Source organism: Podarcis filfolensis, assembly GCF_964270895.1.
Source record: "Podarcis filfolensis genome assembly, chromosome: 4".
Classification (NCBI taxonomy): domain Eukaryota; kingdom Metazoa; phylum Chordata; class Lepidosauria; order Squamata; family Lacertidae; genus Podarcis; species Podarcis filfolensis.
In genome coordinates, this window is record NC_139607.1 from 34,949,666 (window position 1) to 34,973,919 (window position 24,254).

Below are 24,254 nucleotides of genomic sequence, written 5' to 3' on the forward strand. Positions count from 1 at the left end.
ATTACCATCTCCTGTAGGTAAAACACACGATTCAAGAAACATACAAGGCAACTAGGTAGAGGTAGCAAAATAGGAAACAGGAATTTGTACGAAATAATGGAAGAAAGGAATAAAGATATTTTGGCACTCACCCCAAAAGACCCCTCTCTTCTCCGTAAAGTTGCATTGATTTAAAAGACTACCAAAACCCTAGATTTTCAATGGCTAGGTAGCTCAAAACAGCAATGGGCCCCCCTGTTTGCTCTGCAAAAAAAGGACCAGCTTCATACCCCACTGGACCTGGACCAAAAGAATGGGTGAGAGATCTCTGTTGCCTGGTTTGTATAGGATTTTAAGGGAAGAATTTAACTCTTGCAGGAGGTCCAGATTTTGCATCCCTCACTTTGTTCCATGAGGCTTCGGAGTTGAGTTGAGCCGATTCTTTTCTTCTCGTGAGCATGGGTACTTTGGCAAATTGTCACTCTCCAGGCTCTGGGGATAGTTAGGGGTCATTTTTTTTTTTTACTCTTCAGATTAAGATGTGTTTGTGCTGTACGATTTGTTTCTCCCTTGCTGTTGAAAGAAGCACCCTGTCTCTTTCAGCTCATGTAATAAACCAAGCTTGCTTTATTCCTCTTGCGTGTGAATTTTGTGGAGCATAACATGTATTCATAATGAATGCATGATTCACTCCAGCAAAAGATCCTAAACCTCTTGGGAGTGTGCATAGGTGAGTGCTGGACACATATGTAGGGACTCAGCTCTTGTAACAAGAGCTTTTGGGAGAAAAATGACAACAGCCTGTTTGTGGCTGCTAGGAGTTATAGCAACACAGGTGAGGTCAGTGGAGAGTTTTACACACTCCTAAAGTTCAGTCCATTAATAACAACAACAACAACAACAACAACAACAACAACAACAACAACAACAACAACAACAATTTATTATTTATACCCCACCTATCTGGCTGAGTTTCCCCAGCCACTCTGGGCAGCTCCCAATCAAGTGTTAAAAACAGTGTTAAATATTATAAACTTCCCTGAACAGGGCTTAAGGGCTGCCTTAAGATGTCTTCTGAATGTCAGGTAGTTGTTTATCTCTTTGACATCTGATGGGAGGGCGTTCCACAGAGTGGGCGTCACTACCGAGAAGGCCCTCTGGTTCCCTGTAGCCTCACTTCTTGCAATGAGGGAACCGCCAGAAGGCCCTCGGCGCTGGATCTCAGTGTCCGGGCTGAACGATGGGGGTGGAGACTCTCCTTCAGGTATACAGGACAGAGGCCTTTTAGGGCTTTAAAGGTCAGCACCAACACTTTGAATCGTGCTCGGAAACGTACTGGGAGCCAATGCAGATCTCTCAGGACCGGTGTTATGTGGTCCCGGCGGTCACACCCAGTCACCAGTCGAGCTGCCGCATTCTGGCTTAATTCCAGTTTTCGGTTCACCTTCAAAGGTAGCCCCACAGAGAGCGCGTTGCAGCAGTCCAAGCGAGAGATAACTAGAGCATGCACCACTCTGGTGAGACAGTTCGCGGGCAGGTAGGATCTTAGCCTGCATACCAGGTGGAGCTGGTAGACAGCTGCCCTGGACACAGAGTTAAGCTGCACCTCCATGGACAGCTGTGAGTCCAAACTGACTCCCTTGCTTCCTTCAGAGTTAGATTGAACTATAAAGAGATTCAGCATCATGCACCATTAGACATAAGGATGGCACCAAATCCATCCTGTGGATTTTTAAGAGGAAATCTGTTAAAAATCTATGCTGATGCGCTAAGGTAAAAATGAACAAACAAATGTACTTTTGAAGTGGTCTGAAGTTTGCAGCACTACTTTTGGTCCTCCTAAGATATTTCTTTCCTTTTGAAAACAGGCAACCACAAGAAAACATGGCTCCCCCATGTAAACAAGCAAGCAAGCAAACAAACAAACCTGGGGCTAGACATGCTTTTCTTTTCTTTTCTTTTCTTTTCTTTTCTTTTCTTTTCTTTTCTTTTCTTTTCTTTTCTTTTCTTTTCTTTTCTTTTCTTTTCCTTTCTATACAATTCCCCCTGAGTTTGAGAGAACATCAAGTCCTGTTGCTGCTGGGGAAATTTTCTGCATTTTGGTCAAACTGTGTGATATGTGCTAGCTCCACCAGACTACAGTGGTACCTCGGGTTAAGAACTTAATTCGTTCTGGAGGTCCGTTCTTAACCTGAAACTGTTCTTAACCTGAGGTACCACTTTAGCTAATGGGGCCTCCTGCTGCCACCGCACCACCGTTGTGCGATTTCTGTTCTCATCCTGAAGTAAAGTTCTTAACCTGAGGTACTATTTCTGGGTTAGCAGAGTCTGTAACCTGAGGTGTCTGTAACCTGAAGCATCTGTAACCTGAGGTACCACTGTATAGGCAGCAGGATTACCTGTTTTTAAAATTTAAAGCAGGAAATGGAATCTGGCTGGTGGGCCAGGACATTAATTTCCCCATCCCTTGCAGGCCAAGTTTGACAGGGAGTTTGCCAATGACGTCAGGTGATCTCCTCCCCTACCCACAGGGGTATTCTAAATCCTCTTTCAAAGCACTGTCTTGCCCAGCGATTCACATTAGCTGTGAGTGAGTACTGAAGGGCTCCAATACTCGGTGGAGGCTGGGCCATTTGGGCGAATGGGGCACTGCTCCAACAACCTCAGTCTGCCATCAGCCAGCCTCCACCTGTCTGCCTTCCTGCTTCCTGTCCAGGGGGTGGCACTTCTTGTCAGCTTCCTCCTCATTAGTCTCAGTTTTGGCCTTGTAGAACTTGGCAGGAGGGAGGATGGGGACAAAGCGAAAATTCATTGGTTCTTCCTGTCATTGGCTCCGACTCCACTTACCTTCTTGCCTTCTGTCCCGCAATTTCCGGAAGGCATCAGCCGCCACTGCTGGTATTTCATGGTGCAACGGCTCTACAATGAACCACGCATCTAATAACCAACAATCATTGGCTCTATAGTGAGCAAGGCAGTATAAGGTTTCACCCCAGCTGTTGGCAGTCCTATCTTCAACGCTGAATAAAAGAATGAATAAGTATAGAATAGAAACAAATGACTGGTATTGTCAAAACCGGTGCTGATGTTTAAAGCTCAGCGCAGAACCACACTGAGTCAGCTTTTTAATCTCACATTTTGTCATTGCAAATTGTTACCGTGTTTTTCGCTCTACAAGACACACTTTTTTCCTCCTGAAAAAGTAAGGGGAAATGTGTGTGCTTCTTATGGAGTGAATGCAGGCTGCGCAGCTCTCCCTCTTGCTGTTCTGGCTTCAGGGTTCCTCCTGCTTCGCTGAAGAGGCTTTGCACTGCTCTGCTGAACCCAGCACAGCAAGAGGGAGAGCTGCGTCTCCTTGTGATGCCTTAGGCTGATCCTCCCTCCTCCTTCCTCTTCAACAACATTTGATTCAGAATATTATTTTTCTTGTTTTCCTCCTCTAAAAACTAGGTGTGTCTTATCGTCGGGTGCATCTTAGAGAGCGAAAAATACGGTAAATTGTATCTGAAATCATTTTATGACTGGCAACAGTGGGGCTTATGCCCGCAATGCCTGGAAAGGGGCATTCTTCCATGCACTACAGTTCAGGGTAGGAGAGGGGTGAGGAAGCGTCTGCCCACTCACCTCCTGCTCTCTGGGTCAGGCCTGACTGGTGGCAGAGCTACTGTAGCTGGGCGTAAGATGCCTCACAGGCAAGGAGGGTGGGCAACAGCATTACCTTCCACTTGCCTGCTCTTTCCCCCAGGGTCAGTCTTGACCTGGGGCAGAGCTACGTTAGGCACAAGTGCCGCCGCCAAGGCACAGCTCCCTCTGGTGCAGACCCAGGCTCCAATGAAGGAGTCTGCTGTGGGGGCACCTATTTGTGCCCCCTCTCAAAATTGCACCCAGGGTCACAGCATGAGCCATTCAAGACTGAAGAATTCTTTCCATCCTCATACCATTTCACTGTGTTGAATTGCCTGCCCCCCTTTCTCTGTGTGTATGTAAGTGATAGCACAGTTAATTCTTCAAAGATGTGCTTATTAATACGAAATTATGGTGAGTCTGTTTCATAATGTTTTAATTTGAAAGTAGACTTTTGTGGCTCAGTTAAATGGCAAGATGCTTTTTTATCGGTCTGTCAAGCAAGAACAGGAGACACTGCTGTTTTGTTTATTTTTAAATGTCGTCCCCATCTCTCCCCCCCCCCCATTAGAAGAAAATTAAATGGAAATCCCTGTCACAATGAATGTGGAACTGCTACTAAAGACAGCATTTCCCATGCCAAGCTATGGGAGCAGCTGCGGCTCAGTGAGTGTGTGCAATGATTTGCATGCAAGAGAATCCTGGCCTCGGCCCAGTATATCCAAAAGAGCATCTCCACCTCGATTGTCGAGCCCCGACACTGAGATCCACTTCCAAGGGCCTTCTGGTGGTTCCCTCACTGTGAGAAATGAAGTTACAGGGAACCAAGCAGAGGGCCTTCTCGGCAGTGGCACCCTTCCTGCAGAATGCCCTTCCATCAGATGTCAAACAGATTAAAAAAAAACTAAACAACATTCCAAAGGCATCTGAAGGCAACTCTGTATTGGGATGACATCTATATTGGGAAGTTTTTAATGTTTGATGTTTTATTATGTTTTTATATGTGCTGGAAGCCACCCAGAGTGGGGGAACCCAGTCAGATGAGTGGGGAATAATAATAATAATAATAATAATAATAATAATAATAATAATAATAATAAATAATTCCCAGCATCTCCAAGTAGGGCTAGGAATCTCTCTCTGCCTGAAACCCTGGAAGGATGTTGCTAATAATTCTTTGTCATCCCACCACCAAGTCCCTGGCTCTGAGCCTTCTTCCCCTGGGGGTTCCCTAGGGGTTCCCTGGCTGGTGTCTTCCATCACTCCTCTGCATCCAGCCAGTCCATGACATTCAGTTCTATGACTAAATATTCCAATGCATGAATGAATATGTTAGAAAAATGTAAAGGACGGGGATCATGATTCAGGGCAAAATCCACATCCACTTAACAGGAGCACAGGAATTATGAATGTTTATCGTCACTAGTGAACAGAGTGCATCCATAGGGGGCTGTGGCTTCTCGCTCACATGAGTAGTATAGTCCCTTTGTGTGGAGGCCAGCTGTCTTTGCTCTGGGACATCATAAAGCAGATGCATCAAAAAAGTCGCATTGTAGATGATAGCTGGTGAGATAAACCAATGGTCTCTGGCTCGGTATAAAAGAAGCTCCCCATATTCCTAAATTATTTCCCTCTGGAGCATGCAGTAATATTTGCCCTGCTTTCTAGATATCCTTGTGTTGAACATTTCCCTGCTCCATATCACTGGATGCTGTGGGTGGAGAAACACACATCTGACAGATCAAGGAAACAAGGGATATGCCTGAATTTAATTATTTAATCCCGTCCTGTACATCAGCTATAAATCTGCACTATGTTGTTTCTCCACAAGAATATATGTATATATATACACACACAGCGGTACCTCGGGTTACATATGATTCAGGTTACATATGCTTCAGGTTACAGGCTCCACTAACCCAGAAATAGTGCTTCAGGTTAAGAACTTTGCTTCAGTAGGTGGTACATGACTCCAGTCAAGCTCGCAAAAATTTACCACTTGTCTGATAATAAGTGTTGGAAATGTAAAGAGACTGAAGGTACATTCTTTCACCTTTGGTGGACTTGCCCAAGGATTAAGGCTTTCTGGGAAATGATTTATAATGAAATGAAAAAGGTATTTAAATATACCTTCTTGAAGAAACCAGAGGCCTTTCTCCTGGGTATGGTCGGCCAATTGGTGTCAAAGAAGGACAGAACTTTTTTTATGTATGCTACAACAGCAGCAAGAATTCTCATCGCAAAGTATTGGAAGACACAAGATCTACCCACCTTGGAAGAATGGCAGATGAAAGTGATAGACTATATGGGACTGGCAGAAATGACCGGCAGAATCCGAGACAAGGGAAAAGAGACGGTGGAAGAAGACTGGAAGAAATTTAAGGACTATCTTAAGAAACATTGCAAAATTATTGAAGGCTAGAACGATGTTGATTCAGAAATTAAGGAGTTAAAAGCTGTAACGATTATGTGATTAAGAAAAGAAAGGTTAAAAAGTACATAGAAATTAGGGAAAGGATTTGTTGAATCGACTTAATTAGAGAATGGAATACAGAAAGGGGAGGTATGAGGAGGTCGGGAAAGTAAGTTTTATGAATATAAGGGATGGAAACTATACCTGTTTTGCATGTGTGTTTTTTCTTTTTTGGATTGTATGTATTGTTATTGTTTTTGTTTTTATTGTTCTGTTTATTCTGTTTTATATAAATTCCTAAACTTTAATAAATATATTATAAAAATAAAAAAAGAACTTTGCTTCAGGATGAGAACAGAAATCGTGCTCCGGCAGCACAGTGGCAGCAGGAAGCCCCATTAGCTAAAGTGGTGCTTCAGGTTAAGAACAGTTTCAGGTTAAGAACGGACCTCCAGAACGAATTAAGTACTTAAACTGAGGTATCACTGTATATATGGGCAAGCATGTCCTGTGTCTCCAGAGAAGGTAGACTGACTTTTCCCCATGGGATTTCTTCAACAGTGTTAATAACTTCTGGACCCTGCTTTGTATCACAGTGCTTCTCAGGAAGGAGTAAAGCTCAGATATGATGGACAGGTTCAAGCTTGTCAGCATATCAATGTTTTTGATGTGCATGTCTGCTTATCCTCTTAGGGTTTACTCCTTCGTGTTTTGTGTGGCTGGAGTGCTTTAATATTGGAAGAATGTAATCAACGAACCCTAGCCAGCTTTTACTCATCTTTCTCTCACCTACCAGAATGATTGATATATCACCCAGCCAACAAATTATCGTTATCATTATTATATCATATTTAGATATCCTGAGGTATCTAGGAAAGAAGAAATGAAATGTTGTCTCATTTTTCATAGATTTAATCCACTATCCAATATTTCTGTTTAGACAAGAAAGTAAAAAAAGAAGAAGAGAGGCACGTCTTTTTATCTACTCTTTTTATCTACTCTTTCCCCTCAAAACAATAAAAGTTTCAAAGAAGTATAAAACCTCGCTTTTACAGAATCAAAAGTAATATGATTCTCTTAGAACAGTGCTTTTCAATTTTCCATTAACTCTGTTCACATTGGCTGACCATGGAACATTTGTGTCTCCTGGAAGATCCTAGGGCATCTTCTAAGATGCAGAGAACTCACATGAAGCACTGGCAAAGCATATGTTTTTATCGTCACCCTATGTGAACAGGGAGCACACTCTGGAATAGACCCAGCACGCTCTGTGGCTCTACATTGATAGGGAGATCAGTACTTGCATTATATGTCTGGTCTTCTCATTGAGCACCCCATGGTAAACTGCATGCCCAGGTGCATGATGCCTGCAGCCTGGTGAGGCGCCAACCATAGAAATAAGACACAGGACATTTGTATTCGGTCGAAATTGGCTACAACTTTATTGACTACAGATGTAAGTAGAGATCCCACGACAATTTCTGCTGTAAGGGAGAGAACCTCCAGGTGTGGCCCTCTTTTTATACCATGAAGGTGGAGTCGGCTTCGGCTGGGTCAGACCCACCCCAGCGGTGCTCTGGTTGGCTTGTTCCAACGGGCCTTTGGCATCAAGCCAGCATGGCCCCCAACAGCTGTGAGAAGAAAATATGCTTCTTGGAGCTGGGCCATGACTGCACCAAGGCAACAAACACTGCTTTTCTGTTGCGCCAGGTAAAGGGGAATGTCCAAGGAACCCAGAGTTTTCTAGAACAGACTTTGAAAAGCACTAATATAGAACCACCAGTGGTTGCCAGAAAAAAATATTCCTTGGTTTGGAAGTACACATTCTGGTGACTTTTTTAATGTGTTCCAAATCATACATTGTAACAGCTTGTAATGCTTTCTTCTGAGGTCAGTATTGGGGAAGTCTGTAGTTCTCGAAAAATGACATTTAGCAATATCCTGGCACCCAGCACATAGCTGTTGTGTAGTTTGAAAGGTGGGTCCAGTTCTTCTCACCCAACTGTTGATCAGCTAAGAAGGGGGAGCAATGATCAGATAAGAAGGACCTACACATGTTTCCCCTAGCATGTGGTTTTCAACATAAGGAGCACAAGATGAAGTCACTGAAATGTAGATGATGAGCTACAGAAACTTACGAAGGGGAGTCTCATTCATTCAGGAAATGTCACAACAAAGAGTAGCCAATCTTAATTTTAAAATTATTATGTGAATAAATCCGATTTAAATGTCTGGAAGATAAAAATAGGGGTGCCTCATATTTGCAATCCAAGTTGTGAGTTGTCCTTCTGAATGCTGGATGGTATCCACATTTTGAGGCTCCTGTCTGCTCCCAAAATCACCCCCCAACCCGGTTTCCTGCAGAAGCGTCACTTGATCTGCAACTATATTTTCAGGTTGGTGCTTGGCTACTTTATCGTACTGATCTGGAGGACAGGATTAAAATAACTGTTCTGCACATACACATGCCATCACCATTGGCAAAGGAGGGTTTTTTCCCTCCTTGCAAGTGAAAATCTGTTCCAAATGGACCTCCATTTGTGACGGATCTGGTTCTTTTTATGCGGGCAGATTGTTGCAAGGGTTTCCCCTCCCCCAAAATTATGATAGGCAGCTTCCAGTTAAGGGATCCAGTTGCTTGGAGAGTGTCTTTACTGCCAATAACTTGCCTCAGTCTAGCTTGGGGGGGGGCAGGAAGAGAAAGAAGAGAAGAGCTTTAGTTTCTCAAAGCCAGAACTTAAGAAAAGCTTGTGAACTATCCTTAGAATGCAAAGAGGTAGATTTGCAAGCATGCAATCTAGCATGTGGGGATGATTTTAGTGAGAAGTTCCAGAAAATAGCCTTTTAAAAACCAATAAAGGCAAATGTAAAAACATATGGAATTTTACTAGAGAATAAGAAAGGGAGGGGGGGAAAGGAAGGAAATGGAAAGGCATCAAAATTGTGCTTACATAGACTTGCAAATGAGAAACAAAGCTCAGTTTAAATTAGCAACTTACAATTTCCTTGCTTAAGCAGAGTCTTGAATTTCAGAGCATGTACAGATGTCCTGCCAGACGGGATGTTCTGAAAGACAGCAACTTTGGAGTCCTGATTAGATAAGGAATATAAAATACTACAGTGATGCTTCACATTTATATGAGGATCTGAGACTGGTAAAAGGTGCCCTCTCTGTGACACCACTATCCAAATCCCTGGAAGACTTCATACCACCCACACTTCTAATATTTTACTCAAAGAGGCTGGCAAATCAGGTACTATGGTTGTCACAAACCACTTAGATGACATATGAAAGGCTGAGAGACAACACTCAACACCACCCACACTTCTAATATTTTACTCAAAGAGGCTGGCAAATCAGGTACTATGGTTGTCACAAACCACTTAGACGACATATGAAAGGCTGAGAGACAACACTCAACACCAACACATTTTGCAGGCAATTGTCTTTGTTTGATCCTACCAAAGGAATTACACAACTTCCTATAGTGCCAACTCTACAAGCTTCAATTTGCTTGGAAAAAAATAAAAAATAAAATCCATTTTTTCTTACGATCAATTTTATAGCATTCCCAAGTAATGGGTACTGCTGGATTTAAGAAATTGGGGGCAGGGGAGGAGAAACAAAGCATAAAAGTATTGAATATGTTGATCCTGGACCTTATTGAATTAACTTAAATCACGATGAAATTGTATTTTTGTCTTTCAAAAAAAATATTTCCGAGTCAGATTTCAGTGCAGCAAAAGAGATCTGTGCATGGAAACTGGCTTCTGCTTATGGGCCACTGTTCTAAATTAGATCCATGCACGCAAAGGGGTACACATTGGACACTTCTGCACACCATACACATTGCCAAACAAATGGTTGGCACTATTAGGGACAGTGGCTTGGATCCAGAATTCCTGTGAGTGAAGCTGAACTCATGGGGCACTCTCGCTAGGAAAGAAGGAAGGGGCTGATATTGATTCCTCTATCCTCCTTGCAGTCCCATGAAAATATGCTCTGGAGAATTGCATGATGCTGCAGCCAGGAGGGGGAATCTGCAAGAATTGCCTCTACAGTATTTCAATCTGTTCCATGAATCCAATGAGTCCGTCCATTTTTGGAAATGCAACTCTGGAGCTAATCCAGTGTCAATGATACAGGAATGAGGAAATGTTTCCCTTTCTCTCCTTCTTCTCCAACACATGATCAGTATTTTCTCTCTAGCACCAAAGTTGTGCTTAGATCTGTGCATGCAGCCTGATCCTGAGGCAGGGAGTCTCAAAGTCTAGAAAACTCATATTATTCATAATGTTGATTTTTCACTTCTCTTCTACCTTCATGCCTTTCTTTCAATTTGTTTCCCTCTGGAGAAATGTAATGTTGCCTCTGCTATTTCCTGAATTAACACACTATTATTAACGTCACAGACTTCTATGGAACAACTTGTTCTTACTTTTACACACTCGCTACAGAAATGATGTTGGAATTAAATTCTAAATGTGTCACTTCATCAATTAAAAGGGACACAGTGGGCAAAAAAACCAAGTTGTGGTTCAGAGCTTGAACATGTGCTTCCCTGAATTTTCAAACAGCTGTTAGCATTTTCATTTGTCTTCATGACTGGCTGGTGTGAATTCAGCTTCACTAGCTAAATGCATTCTCTGAATAGATAGAAATCTATGGCTGGTTCTTAAGGTTGCCACCTTGCAGCCTGGATAGGTTAAACCCTTCCATGTTGTTCATGGAATAGCCACATATGTTAAACCCTTCCATGTTGTGTATGGAATACTTTTCCTGTTAAATAGCCACATATTGCAAGCTTGTTAAGTATCTTTGTTACCATGAACATTTTTAAAAGTTGTCTAAAATGTATAAATGCAAGTAAATAAAAACTAGAGGGCTCCAAAAAGTGGGTTGATTCTTCTCAGACCCATACGGAGGTATATAGCTTCACACTGGGTCTGAATCAGAACCTCACTTGTCTCCCCATTGACTATTAGAGGAAATCAGCACATAGTTATGGACTTTTTGCTTTGTGGCAAAACTGACTGAAATTTGCAGGCTTACTATCCCCTTCCAAGTGGATGATGCATGTCAAATGTCAGACAAATAGGTGCAGAGGGGATTGTTTGCGTATGTGCAAGTAGCCCTTGAATTTTGAAGGTGTTTTTTTTTAAGGTAAATGCCATTATAAATATTTTGTCATAATTTGATGAATTTTGTAGGCACAGTAGCCTTTTACATATAGAGGGATACTGTCAAATTTCAGATGGATAGGTGCAAAAAGTGTTGTGTTAGATGCCTTTGAATTGGATTGGGGGTTACGAAAACAAGATTTGTCTCATTTCTGTTTAATGGATCACAATACTATCTATTTGGAAACTGAATGAGCCAAACCTTTTTGGAATGTGGTGGTATAGTCCTGTTATAGAACTGTTCTGTCTTCATTTACATTTGAAGAATTTGAAAGCAGACTTGTGTGAAAATTCAGTTTAACACTTTCAGGTTAAACTGTCAAGTTAACAAGTTGTAGGGTTTCTCAGGCATTTTAAAGCCTTTATTGATTTTAAAAGGCAGAATTCTGTAGTAACTCTAGAACTCTCCTGACGACTCCCTCCAAGCCTGGTTAGGAGTGAAGAAAGTTAAAAAGATTTATTTTGTAACTGATCTTCAGATTATGAGTCATTTTAATTGGCTGCATTTTAAGCAAAGGTCCCATCATGCTTCTGATGTTACAGGTAGTGCAATGTGACCTAGGGACCTCTGTATCCAATACCAACAATATTTCACATTGTTCTCAGTGGCCCCTGAATGCTGTTGTGTACTTGCAGTTCCACAGAGATCCTACAGCAGTACCTTTTGCTAGCCTTTACCACTAAATAAATGTCGAAGGAAGAGGATAGTCAGGATGATGAGGGCTCGTGGTAGGAGCTGGGCATTTTGGGGTCCATTCAGACTCACGTCCAAATTTCAGAGGATCACAATTTGAAACAGGCGAGAGAGAGAGAGAGAGAGATTTGTGACATTTAGGATACAAATGCTTGAATGAAATTCAGTGCCATTACTTGTTGTTGTTGTTGTTGTTGTTGCTTAGTCGTTTAGTCGTGTCCAACTCTTCGTGACCCCGTGGACCAGAGCACCCCAGGCACTCCTGTCTTCCACTGCCTCCCACAGTTTGGTCAAACCCATGCTGGTACCTTCGAGAACACTGTCCAACCATCTCGTCCTCTGTCGTCCCCTTCTCCTTGTGCCCTCCATCTTTCCCAACATCAGGGTCTTTTCCAGGGAGTCTTCTCTTCTCATGAGGTGGCCAAAGCATTGGAGCCTCAGCTTCACGATCTGTCCTTCCAGTGAGCACTCAGGGCTGATTTCCTTAAGAATGGATAGGTTTGATCTTCTTGCAGTCCATGGGACTCTCAAAAGTCTCCTCCAGCACCATAATTCAAAAGCATCAATTCTTCGGTGATCAACCTTCTTTATGGTCCAGCTCTCACTTCCATACATCACTACTGGTAGTGCCATTACTACCGGGAGCTAAAACTTTGCAGCAGAATATAAAGTCAGGGACACTGTGTGTGATGATGGATTTTTTATACATACCTTGGAATCATGCGACTTGGGATATCACACCATTTCTATTAATCCACAACTTGATCCCACAGCCATAAGAAAGTAATCTACAACTGGCTGTAACTGGAGATTTTTCGACAGCAGCAGTAATTGGAGCTGACATGTATATTTTCTGTTTTAGAAAAAGATGGCAAAAGAAATGCAGAGAGGGTAAACAAAGGAAAACAAAACAGTCTGATATATTTGGAATTGACAACTACTAGTAAGCTGAGAAACCCACTTCCTGGATTTATTTCACTACCTGGAAGAATCAGCATCAGTAAGCCAATTCTTATAGTCCCCCCCCCCCAAAGGCCAGATCCTGTCTCCCCAACTCCCACCTTACAAATAAGTTTTCCTACTTTTCAAACCATTTAACACCTGGGAATTTATAGTAGAAGAAAACAATGTTCCATCTGTATTTTAACTTGTCAATCTGTATTTTGCTTACCTTTAAGTGAATAGACACAGACCTCATTTTGATAATTGCCTGCATATTAATTTCCATTTATACTCAATTATGGCAAGGCAATGCATGCCAACAGAATAAAAATTAAAATGAAGCCATTAGAATATCTCAAAGTAATACAACATACATTTAATCTTAAACCATCCAGCATTGTATATCTAGGCAACTGGTTCAGGATCAATTAAGCATATAAAAATGATATAAAGAGCATCTTCATTGAAGACTAAAAATTAAGGTGCAATAAAGGTAAAACTGCAGGGCTTACAGTAGCTTCTTTCTATGATTGAGGGTTGTGGTGCACAGAGGCTATATCACAAAGAACGTTTATTTGGCTTGTTGTTTTTGTTAGCACACATTCATCATGGAAGTTCTTGGTGTCTTTCTTTTTTTAAAAAAAAATAATATTTATTACTTTTAAAGATTACAAAAAAGGAAAAGAAAAGAAAAGAAGACAAGAGAAAAAACAAAAGAGAAAAAAACAACAATACAATACAATATATAGACAATACAAAACACAACCTAAACACATTAAACTAAACACATTAAACTAACCTAAACAAAACCCTAACCCTAACCCTAACCCTAAATAAAATAAAACAAAACAAAAACAATTTAAAAACATACATCACACCTTTTCCATACTCTATCTTTCATTCCCTTGTTTCCTCGACCTCCACTCACCTCCCTTTTTGTATTCCACTTCTATTAATTGTTTCAGCAAATCCTTTCCATCTTTCTCTATTTTCTATCATATTATAAATATCTTAACATATTTTTAACCTTATTTTCCATTAAGACTAAAATACTTATATATGCTTAACTCCTTATAACATTTCTACTAAAGCCATAAAATTTCATTCCACCATTTTTCTATCACTCATTAATTTTACAGTGTTTCTATATATAAACTTTAAATTTTCCAATCTTCTTCCACCATCTCCTCTCCCTGGTTTCGGATTCTGCCAGTCCTTTCCGTCAATTCCATATAGTCCATCAACCTGGAGATCTTATGTCCGAGGCTCTTAACTCTTTTCCAGGTCCCTTCTGCTGATCTTCTTCATATTCTTTAATGCTAAAGAGCAGATCTCGGGAAGACTCCAACCTAACAATACTTTTATTCCTTCTGGACAGGTCAGCCAAATTTCCATAGTTGAAGCTAAGATCCATAAAGTGTTTCAGGACATGTTTCAAGATTCCTCCAAATCCAGAGGTCCCCAGAACTTCAATCTCCTCCAGACCCAAGTCCATGTCCCAGAAGTCAGTTAATCCCTGCATAGAGGGATCTTTCCAACGTTCCTTCTTGGTGTCTTTCTGCCCTGTAGCCTAACAAACCTCTAGAAGATGGGAGCTTACTGTTCACATTGGTTGTATTTTACATGTAGGTAATTGAGTCTGAGAGAGAACAACTTGTTCAAAGTCACTTGGGCTGAACGTGGCTGCAAATAACAGACCACTGAAGTAGTTCCATCATGCTTCTATTCCAGCAAAACAGTTTCATGGATTGTCTTCAAGAGTGCTCCATTAGGAGCACAGTCAGGAGCACAGATCCTTGGAGCAGGGGCAGACTTTGGCATCCTGTGTGACACAAAAATCCAGAGTTTCCTGCCTCTCGCCTTCCATTGTTCATCATTGTTGTGGCACCTCCTGCAGTGCCCTCTCAGTTTTGCCTAGTGCAGGCAAACCAGTCACACTACCCTAAAACCATCTCTGCTTTTAGGGTGGTTTATAGTGGCATGGTGAAAAAGTAAGGCCAGCCATCTGGCACTGAGGAAGGTATTAAACACAGCAACCAAGCCCACAGGGCAGATGTTAGAATGAAAATATATAAATGCTAGTAACCCCAGGACATGTGTAGCTATCATAGGATAACAAGACCCTAAGGAATTATGAAATACAAGGAAAGAGACAGGAGATATATATACACAAATCCAGTAATCATATTTACCTTACTTTTCACGCCAGCAATGATCTCATAGATTGTAGGGTTGTTAACTGTACAACACTAGGTCTTATTTAAATGAATGTGGACTTCTTAGCCTGCAAGTTTCAGTACTCTTAGATCAACTCATAAGAGGTGAAGACAAATAAAACAGGGGAAAGAATTAGTTGTCCTGTATTTAACAATACTGTAGAAACTATTTTCATATGTGTAAACTAAAGGATTGCTCATGAAGGACCATATTTATTTTCTCTCTCCCTTTATTGCCACCCTTTGGGTTCCTGGGGAGGAAAGAGAGATCCTGTCCCCATCAGGATATCCCATTTTTTACATGCTCTTGTGTGAGAACATTGTTGCTGAATCAAAGTGGATTTTATCACTAGAATCCCCTGATTACTCCATTTCCCCATTTTTGTTTGTTAAGCTATTTGGATTATGATGGCGATTTCAACATAACGTTAAATATTCTAATACGCGAAATCCATATCCTGTGGAAAACAAACATTTATTTGGCAAACTGCTCCCCCTGAACCATGTGGAATGGCATTCCTTTTATACCTCTGTTGACAGATTTCTGAATTAATTGTGCTGTTGAATGAATAGGAGTGACTTGTTTGCGCCTATTAAATATTGACATAAGGCTTGTGGTTCACCTGCAATATCTTCTATTCATGCCCATGGTGCTATGGCACAGCCTCAATTTTGTTCATTTAGTTCCTCAAAGAAATTCCCGCCTTATTTGTACTCTCCCATTTCTAAAAAATAATAATAAAATAAAATAAAAAGCCACTGGGCAGGAACAAGAGAGAGAAAGGCAGTTATTCAAAGCCAAGGGGGCTTTGGGTTTCTGTGTCTTAAACATCACCTCCAGCCCCCCAAAACCAACCTCATACCACCTTTGAAAATGAGGGGACTTCGAAAAGCAGTTTGTGGCATAGCAGCCAGGGAAGTCAGCTGTTCAAAGGCAGAGACCCAAAAATTCCAGTGGGTATACCCAACCAATAGGCATGTTGATTCCAACCACTGCTACAATTTTGAAATAATGAAACAACTATTGAACGATGTTTCACAAAAGAAAGGGGTCTACTAGAAACTCATTTTTTAAAAAAATGTAATATGGATTCAGCCCAAACACATTTCTTGTTTAAACTTACCCACTAAAGAGCCATCAGAAAATGCAGTCATTGTTTTATATGTGGTTCAAACAGAAATGTTCTAGCTGAGTTGTCAACAGCAAAGATAGCCAGTGCTGAATCTCCAGAAGAAGTGAAATGAATGGATATCAGATAAAAATCACAAATGTTGACAATGGCAGCTGAGTCAATTATACCATGAATAATGAAATCAATACATAGAACTGGTGTGCATGTAACACACCATAGCTAACCACACCATAGCTTAGGACAGACAGATCAGCATGAGGGTTCCTGAAAAGGCCCATGGACTCTCCATTCTTTCTGTAATTCTTCCTCTTCTGTGGTAAGCCATGGTTTGGCTTTGTATGTCAACTTGGACTTTTGGTTTGTGCACCTTACTTGACTGGAGAACTGCACTGCAAAATTCAGATTTGATAGATCACCGTTCACTTATTGTTTCACAAAGTGTGAATTAAGTGGGTTCCCCTTAAAATGCCAACTGAATCATCCTTAGCTGTGTGACTTGGGAGCGCCCATGGACAGGAACTTGCCAGCAATTCCCGGGAGTATAACATCTCAAAGTGCTGCTATCAACATGGAATATTTCATCCTGACTATTACAGTTCTATAACTGGAGAGCGCAGGTCACAAATTAAGTCTTCCGCACAACTGCTTGCAGGCAAGACTGAGAGACAGCTTTGACAGCATCAAGGGAAATAAGTTGTGATTTGGTGAGTTGGCTCAAGTCCCATTTTCTTCAATACTTTCAACAAACTAGCTTTATTCAGCTTCCTACTCCCCAAGCTAGCTGGCCACACACACCTTCTTAGGATATACTTAAACATGCTTTTCCTCTAGTTGACATCACTTCTTACAGATGCTTTGATTTCCATTACAGCAGGGATGGCGAACCCCTGGCCATTCAGATGTTACTGAAATTTTTCCATGCATCCATGTATTCAATAGGTTTTGCACCTCTTCTGAAACATTAAGTGCTCACCGCTTTAAAAAACAAAAACTCATAAAGTCTGAATGCACCACAAATCTAACCTCTCTTTCTTCTGCTACAATCTTGCATCATAGTTGTTCTATTTATCTAGGCTATTTCCTCAGCTGTCCTCCTTTATTCGAGAGGAGATTATAGAAATCAGGAAATTAACTTGAGCAGCCTTTTTTTTTTAAAAAAAAAAAAATTAACTGGCCAATCACATCAAATTAAATCACATCACATAAATTCCAAATTACAAAGCCAAATTTTTAAATTTTTTGGGGGGAACCCATACTTCAAGATCCAAAGGGGGATTCAGATCATCTTCTTATTACTGCATTAATGTCCAAATCAGTCCCAATCAGTCCAAACAAAATTCATAATTCTATCCAGTCTTATCTTGGTGTTTCCACATCGTATCTTTTTCATATAATTTCTATTTTTCCTTTACGATCTCTTCTGTTAGTCTCCTTAAGCCGATAAGCAAAATAATAATCCTGTGTGGATTTCCCGTTCCTCCTCTAAGTCCAGATGGTTTCCATATATCTCCTTCGTAGATAACATCGCTCTTTCCATCATAAATTTGGCATTTGTCGCTCTTAAGTCCCACCGAGAAGTTGATCCACGATATGTAAACAACTCTATTTCTCTCTTTCTCCTCCCAGACCCAAGAGCTCCAACAATGCCTCCCAAAATGGCGACGGCATTTTTAACTGCGTCATTCCAAAACTCTTAGCTTTCCAGCTTCATCTTGAAACTTTGCTTTGGTTCGAAAGTTTATCTCCACACAGCCTTAAATCCACAGCTTAAGTCCTTAGTTTCTGACTCATTAGGGGAGGGGATTCTTGTTAAATCACATAAGAAAAAGGAAGGCAGGTTTTTACCCCCCTCCCCCCTCAGTCATACCGTATCTTGACGTATCTTCTCATATTTTATTCTTGTCTTGTTATCAGAGATCTCTTCTGTCAGCAGTCTTTACTCCCCTTTTTCCTTGAAGCATGTGCAATTTATCTCGTCCAAATTGTTTCTTTTGAAGATGCTTGCAACTAGCGGCGCGAATCAGGGACGGCGTCCAGGAGTGCCGGAATCCCACAGGAGGGCTTTGTGCCTAGTGCCCCCACCCCCACAAATTCGGGGGTGGTATAGGGCACAGCAGGCAAGGGCTGTCCCCCCCACAATCCTGGGGGGGTTAAGGAGGCTAATTACCCCCATCATAGCCTCCAAATTACCTCGTGTGGGTCGGAGAGATGTTATTGTCAGCCATCTTCTAATGCGCCACCTAGTGGCTCCCTAACTTGAGCAGCCTTTCCCCTCCTTTCTTTTCAAAAGTGATCTAATTAATCAAATTAAAAACTGTTGTTTTGGAACCCATCTGTCAGTTTGGTACCTTTCCAAACTATCTGAGTAGATCAGTTGGTTTAACAGAATCTCTGGAATTCAAACTTACTCTTTTATGCTGTTGCCACATGTTCATTTGGTTAAAAAACACGTCAGGAAAAAAAATCCCAAAAGGCAATGAGCTAGCTGTCTGTACCTTTCATGCATAGTCATAGTAATTTATTCAGAGAACTGGGGAACAATGTTTCTTAGCTCTGTGGAGATATGGAAAGGAGGAAGAAAAACTGCCTTCCTTGAAAATATATATACATCTTACATCTCACAGCATGTTCCCCATTAACAACTACTGTGTGTCTCCTCCCATTTCATAGCGTTGAACTTCGGCATGTTCTTTTATTCTCTGTTGCTTCCCTGGATAAAATGTGTTTCCTGTAAATAAGAACATTTTTTTGGTTGACTAATATGTTGGAGGAGCCACATCTGTGTATATCATTTCAGGCCATAGGAACAGCAGTTGGCCTGCTGGATATCAAGACTTGAAACAATATGCTTAAAGGCTGTCATTGAAATAGCAATGATTTGAAAAACATTCTCCATTCCTCTAGAAACTGCTTAATTATACATGCTTTCAGGAGAGGCCCTTTCTGTTATAAGACAGTAAGACAGCTCGAGAAAGACAGCCAGGAGCAGCCCAGGTCAAGCCATTTTGTTGTCTGAGATGGACAAGATGGCAATCCACACCTTCCATTCCACATACTAGACAGGCTGTTGAATCTTAGGCCCCGTCTGCCCTATACATTGAAGGTGGTATCATGCATGACTTACCCCAAAGAATCATGGGAGTTTTAGTTTGTAAAGGGTGCTGAGAGTTATGAGGAGATCTCTATTCCATCCACAGAGCTACAATTCTTAGAGTTCCTTAGCAAGGCAGATTAAATGTTAAACAGATTGAATGAGTATTGAACTGCCTTGGGGGGAAAGGAGGAATATAAATATGACAAGAAAAAGAAGGAGGAGGAGGAGGAAGAGGAGAGGAGGAAGAAGCTCTCTGAGGGGGATAGGGATCACCTAGCAATTCTCTATGAGTCTCTCAACCCTTAACAAACTGCAGTCCCAGGATTCTTTGGGAGAAGCCATGACTATTTAAAGTGTTGCCATTCCATTTCAAATGTATGGCGTAGATGGGGCCTTACTTCAGTGCTGGCGAGAGGACATTGATCCTCACTGCACCTACAGACAACAGGTTGTCTTAGGAGGGGAAGACCAGGCTATGTGGCACACACAGCTCTGTTCTCCACCAGTTCTTGACCCCCGCCCCCTGGCATCTGCCATGGGAGGAGACTTAGTAACAGTGTGGCTGGCCCTGGAGATAGTTGTAATGGGTGGGATGTGCGGTAGGTTTTATAGATGAAATTGGAAACAATTGTAAATGCTGTCCTAAGTGTTTCACTTGTTGTTGTTGTTTAGTCGTTTAGTCTTGTCTGACTCTTCGTGACCCCATGGACCAGAGCACACCAGGCAACTTCTGTTAGTGTTTCACTAACCTTTACTAAATGATGATGCCAGAAGTTAGCCTCAATATGTAGCACTGTCTGTTCGGTCAAAGAAACTGGCATAAGTGAACACAATGAGTAAAAAGGTGGAGATGTTGTAGGAGAGTCTCTTATATCAAAGTTACTGGGGAAATATGATGAATTGCTGAGATGTCCATTCCAGCAGGTTATTACTGTAGACTATTAAGTCTCCACAGGAATCTGTTCTAGAGCAAGGTGCAAGCTTCAAGACTTTCCCCAAGTATGGTTTGAAATTCTTTTTATCCCCTGAATCTGCTCTTCTTCCTTTCTTTTCCAACCTTTTCCAGACTGTCCCTAGTCTATTCCCCACTTTTTCTGGTTGTTGATCACATTTTCTTTTGACTTTATGCTTCCTCATGATCACCACATCCATTGTTCTCACCATTGACTGTAGCACAGATACCGATTCATGTTGCTTCACTCCTGTTCCTTTTGCAACCAGCTGAACAGTCTACTCTGTATATCTTTCTTCTTCTGGGACCTGAGGTGATGGGGTCTGAGCCAGGAAAACACTCTCCTGTGCCTTTCCTTTCAGATGCAACTTAATCATGAGGGAACATTTTAATGAATTCTTCTCCATGAGCCATTTGCAACTACAGAATCTGCACATGCTGGTCTTCCATACTGACCTAGGCACTGTTGCTTGCAGTGCTGTTGTAACATTCCTGTGGGGCAGAACATCATGCCTTGTGGCATTGCATTGGCACAGATGTTGGTTCACCCCATCCAGGTCTTTTCTTTTCTGGGGCAGCAAGTCTTGGCAATCATTGTGAGAAATGGTTCCTTTACTTACAACAAGCGCAGGCCTGCTTGGAAGAAAAGCTTAGCAATGCCTATAGACAAGGTAGGATTTTCTGAAAAGCTATCCTCTGTTTCAGGGATGTAGAAATTGTGGCCCTGCAGATGTTCCAGTACTGAGTGAGAATATCTGAGAAGGGATTCCTCACCCACTCAGGTGAATATGCTTAGCATCTTCACCGTGGCCAGGAACCCTGCATTACCATGGTTCATGGTCATGGGAAGTCTTCTAAGTCAATGCAGCTGTATCTGCTTGGAATCCCTCTTCAGATCTTTCTATTCAGAGAAGGAAGGTCAGGTGGAGTAGAAGAGGACATTAGGGACAGCACCTGTACTATCCAGTGCCCCTTTATGTTCTGTGAACCTTCACACATTTGTTAAGTGCCTGAACAGGTTCATGACTCCAGAAGTTGTCTCACCAAAGAGAGACAGTTACAAAACTTAGCAGTGAATCCCCCCCCTAACAAAAAGTGTGAATGTTGCATGTTAACTGATGCAAAACAGGCTTCCCAATGAATCATGTTTAAATGGAGCAAGTCACTGCTTGGCGGTAGTAAACTTTATGGCTCCTTCAATAGGAATAGACGTTGCCTCAAGACAAATCTGGCTCCTGGTGAGTAAGAAGCAAAGAAGCAGTAGCCAGTTAAGCAAAATAAATGTGTGTGTATTTTTCCAGTCTGGTACATTTCACTAGCTCAGTCAATGAATATGGTATTGGGGTAAGCTAAGGTAATGAATCTGCTGGAGAAAAGATTTTTAAAAATAAAAATCATAATAATCTCTACTTGCAAAGAAAAACACTGATCTGTCACCTTCACTGATGCATGCTTAGTTTAGGGCATCTTTTAATAATAAGCTCTATTCCCTCCCCCACCTCAGCCATCAGAAAATAGATTATTTTGATCACTATTTCTCCATGTCTCTTTACAACATAAAAGCACAGAAGTTGTAATGGGCAATGATTTATTTATTTATTTGCCATCATTTTCATATATTTTATTATATATTTATTTATTTATTTATTGAACTTATATACCACCCTATACCCACAGGTCTCAGGGAGGTTCACAGAATAAAATCAGAATATAAAACCACAAAATACACACCGTATTGGCTCATATATAAGCCACACTCCCCCCCCCCGCCAATTCCAACTGTGGAAAGTTAAAGTGAGGTTTATATTCATGACCTTACGCCGCTGGCAAAGTGGCACGGCTCCCATCCCCCAGGAAGCAGCCCGGGAGCATTGGGCAACGGCACACAGCCCACCTGCAGCTCCCAACCCTCCCCAGAGCCGCCGAAAAGAAGGGGGAAGGCCGCCAGCAAAGCGGCATGACTCCCCACCCAGGAAGCAGCCCAGGAGCACGGGGGGTGGTGGTGGTGGTGGTACCTGTACTTGGGTATTGTCTCTCCCCCACACCGATGAATTTTAAAGGTGTGGCTTAATTGCAGGTGCAGCTTATATTTGGGCCAATACGGTAATCAAAACAAAACAACAACCCAATAACCCCTTCCATAACACATTTTTTAAAAGCCTTGCCCCTTTCATTATAGTTTACTCAAGACCAGTGCTTAAGACTGCAGTTCTATACATACTTACCTGGAGCAAGTCCCATTGAATTCAGTGAGGCTTATTTCCAGTCAGACACACATTGGACTGTAAAGCAAGCAGTTTGTTTCTGTGACCAAACCATCAAGAGACTGGTAGAGCTGGATTCTGTCTTTTTTTGCAGGGCTCCACAGGTTCACGATATCTGCCATCTGTAAGAAATGGTTCTTAATAGGAACATTATATTAAAAGTCAATATTATATTGTACTCTAAAGAGCCACTTCAGTGTTTTTGAGACCCAGTGCAATCTCTCAGGCAGCAGACTCAGGTTTCCATCTTCATTATTCTGGCATTCTGGCCAAACCGCAATGAAGCCTTGCTATGTCAACGATTGCATAAAAGCAGGTACTTAGCTGTATTCTTCCAGAAATCAGTTAGATTGAATATTAAAAATAATCTTGGGAACATTTCAGCTAATGTTGCCAATAATTTTGAAAGCACAGCAATGGCAGTCAGGTAGTTCCTGTTTCAACCTTCTGGAAATTCTATCAGGAAACAGGAATAACTGAAGCAGGAATGCAAACATGGAAAAATTTTTACTGTCAGATATTGATTGCTGAAGCTACTTGAGCCATGTGAGGTTTGGAATTTTGCTGATCTTTTCTTCAACTTTAAATCAAACAGGAGCAGTGCAAACCTATAGACCAAGAATAGGGAAACCCAGGCCTGGGGCCCAAATATTGATCTCCTGCCCTCTCTATGTGGCCCTCAGAACTTCTCTCGGGCCACACACCCTCCTTCACCATGCCCCTTCTTTCTAGACCATACCCCTCACTTAGTCCTGCTTTTCACACCCCTTGTGTGTTTTTGCCTGCCTAGAATATGCCATTGAACTGTGACAATGCTTCTTCATTGCCTGGATGAAGGAAAGAGAGGGATCTGTGAGCAAATTAACAGTTGTTTCTCCACTCACTTTTGCTTCTGGAATGGTGGTTGCCTAAAGGTTGCCTGGAAGAGAATACAACCCTCAGGTTGAAAAAGATGCTACATACAGTTGTAAGGGAGAGGAATTCTCAGCCAGGAAGAAGCATGAAGAATCTTGCATTCACTGTCCAATAAAGATAATTTTAAGATCACCAGCATACAGTAGTCAAGCAAGATAGTAAATACATTTCTGTTCTGCCAAGAATGTTTTTGAAAGAGAGAGATTACATAGGTGTGTCTGTCAGACCACCCTTGAGCCAGTGCCACCGACTGGACTCATCCACTTCAGCCCTGACTGGGCCAAGCGAGCTGGGGTAGCACTTCCAGAGACCACCTTCTGCACAGGAACAGGTCAAAGTGCTGTGGACTCACAACTCAGAGTTGTGAGCACCAGATTCACTTCCGAAGACAGTCATTGCACAGCAGAGTACAGCAGAGCATAAACCACTCAGAGAACAGCTCTGTAGAATAACTACTTTTATTCTATCTACAACAACTATTATACAAACTATATACAGAGCTAAATGGAGAAGCTGAACTGCACTGAGTGTCTGCAGCTGCTCTTAGCAGCAACCTTATCTATACAGAGATAACACACTCTCTCTCTAACAGTCAGTCTCTCTCTTTGATGTGAGGCTGGAGCAGAATAAGTAGTGAGCAGAAACCGCCCCCCTCCTCTCTGGAGAATCAGCAGAGAACATCAGCAGATTCTTGGAATGGGAGGGGTGAAATCTCCTCAGTGTCGTTCCCTGTACTATTATGATTTAAGCAGATGTCCTCATTTACATTTGAATAACTGAACAGCCAGTTCAGTAGCAAGTTGCCCTAGTGGACTACTTCAGAGTAAGAGACTCTTGATTTGGCTCA

At 41.7% G+C, this 24,254-nt stretch overlaps 1 long non-coding RNA gene across 2 annotated transcripts; it reads right to left on the reverse strand.

Moving 5' to 3' along the window:
* Window positions 1-7,434: 7,434 nt before the first annotated feature.
* LOC310761319 lies at window positions 7,435-22,610 on the reverse strand. Of its 2 annotated transcripts, none has more exons than XR_014547376.1 (3): window positions 22,454-22,610; window positions 9,016-9,106; window positions 7,435-8,695 (listed from the first exon to the last, which is right to left on the reverse strand). It is a non-coding gene; the product is annotated as an uncharacterized lncRNA (long non-coding RNA). The 2 variants fall into 2 exon arrangements; XR_014547377.1 differs by lacking the exon at window positions 22,454-22,610 and adding an exon at window positions 15,026-15,184 and having other exon boundaries at window positions 9,016-9,096.
* Between the last annotated feature and the right edge of the window lie 1,644 nt (window positions 22,611-24,254).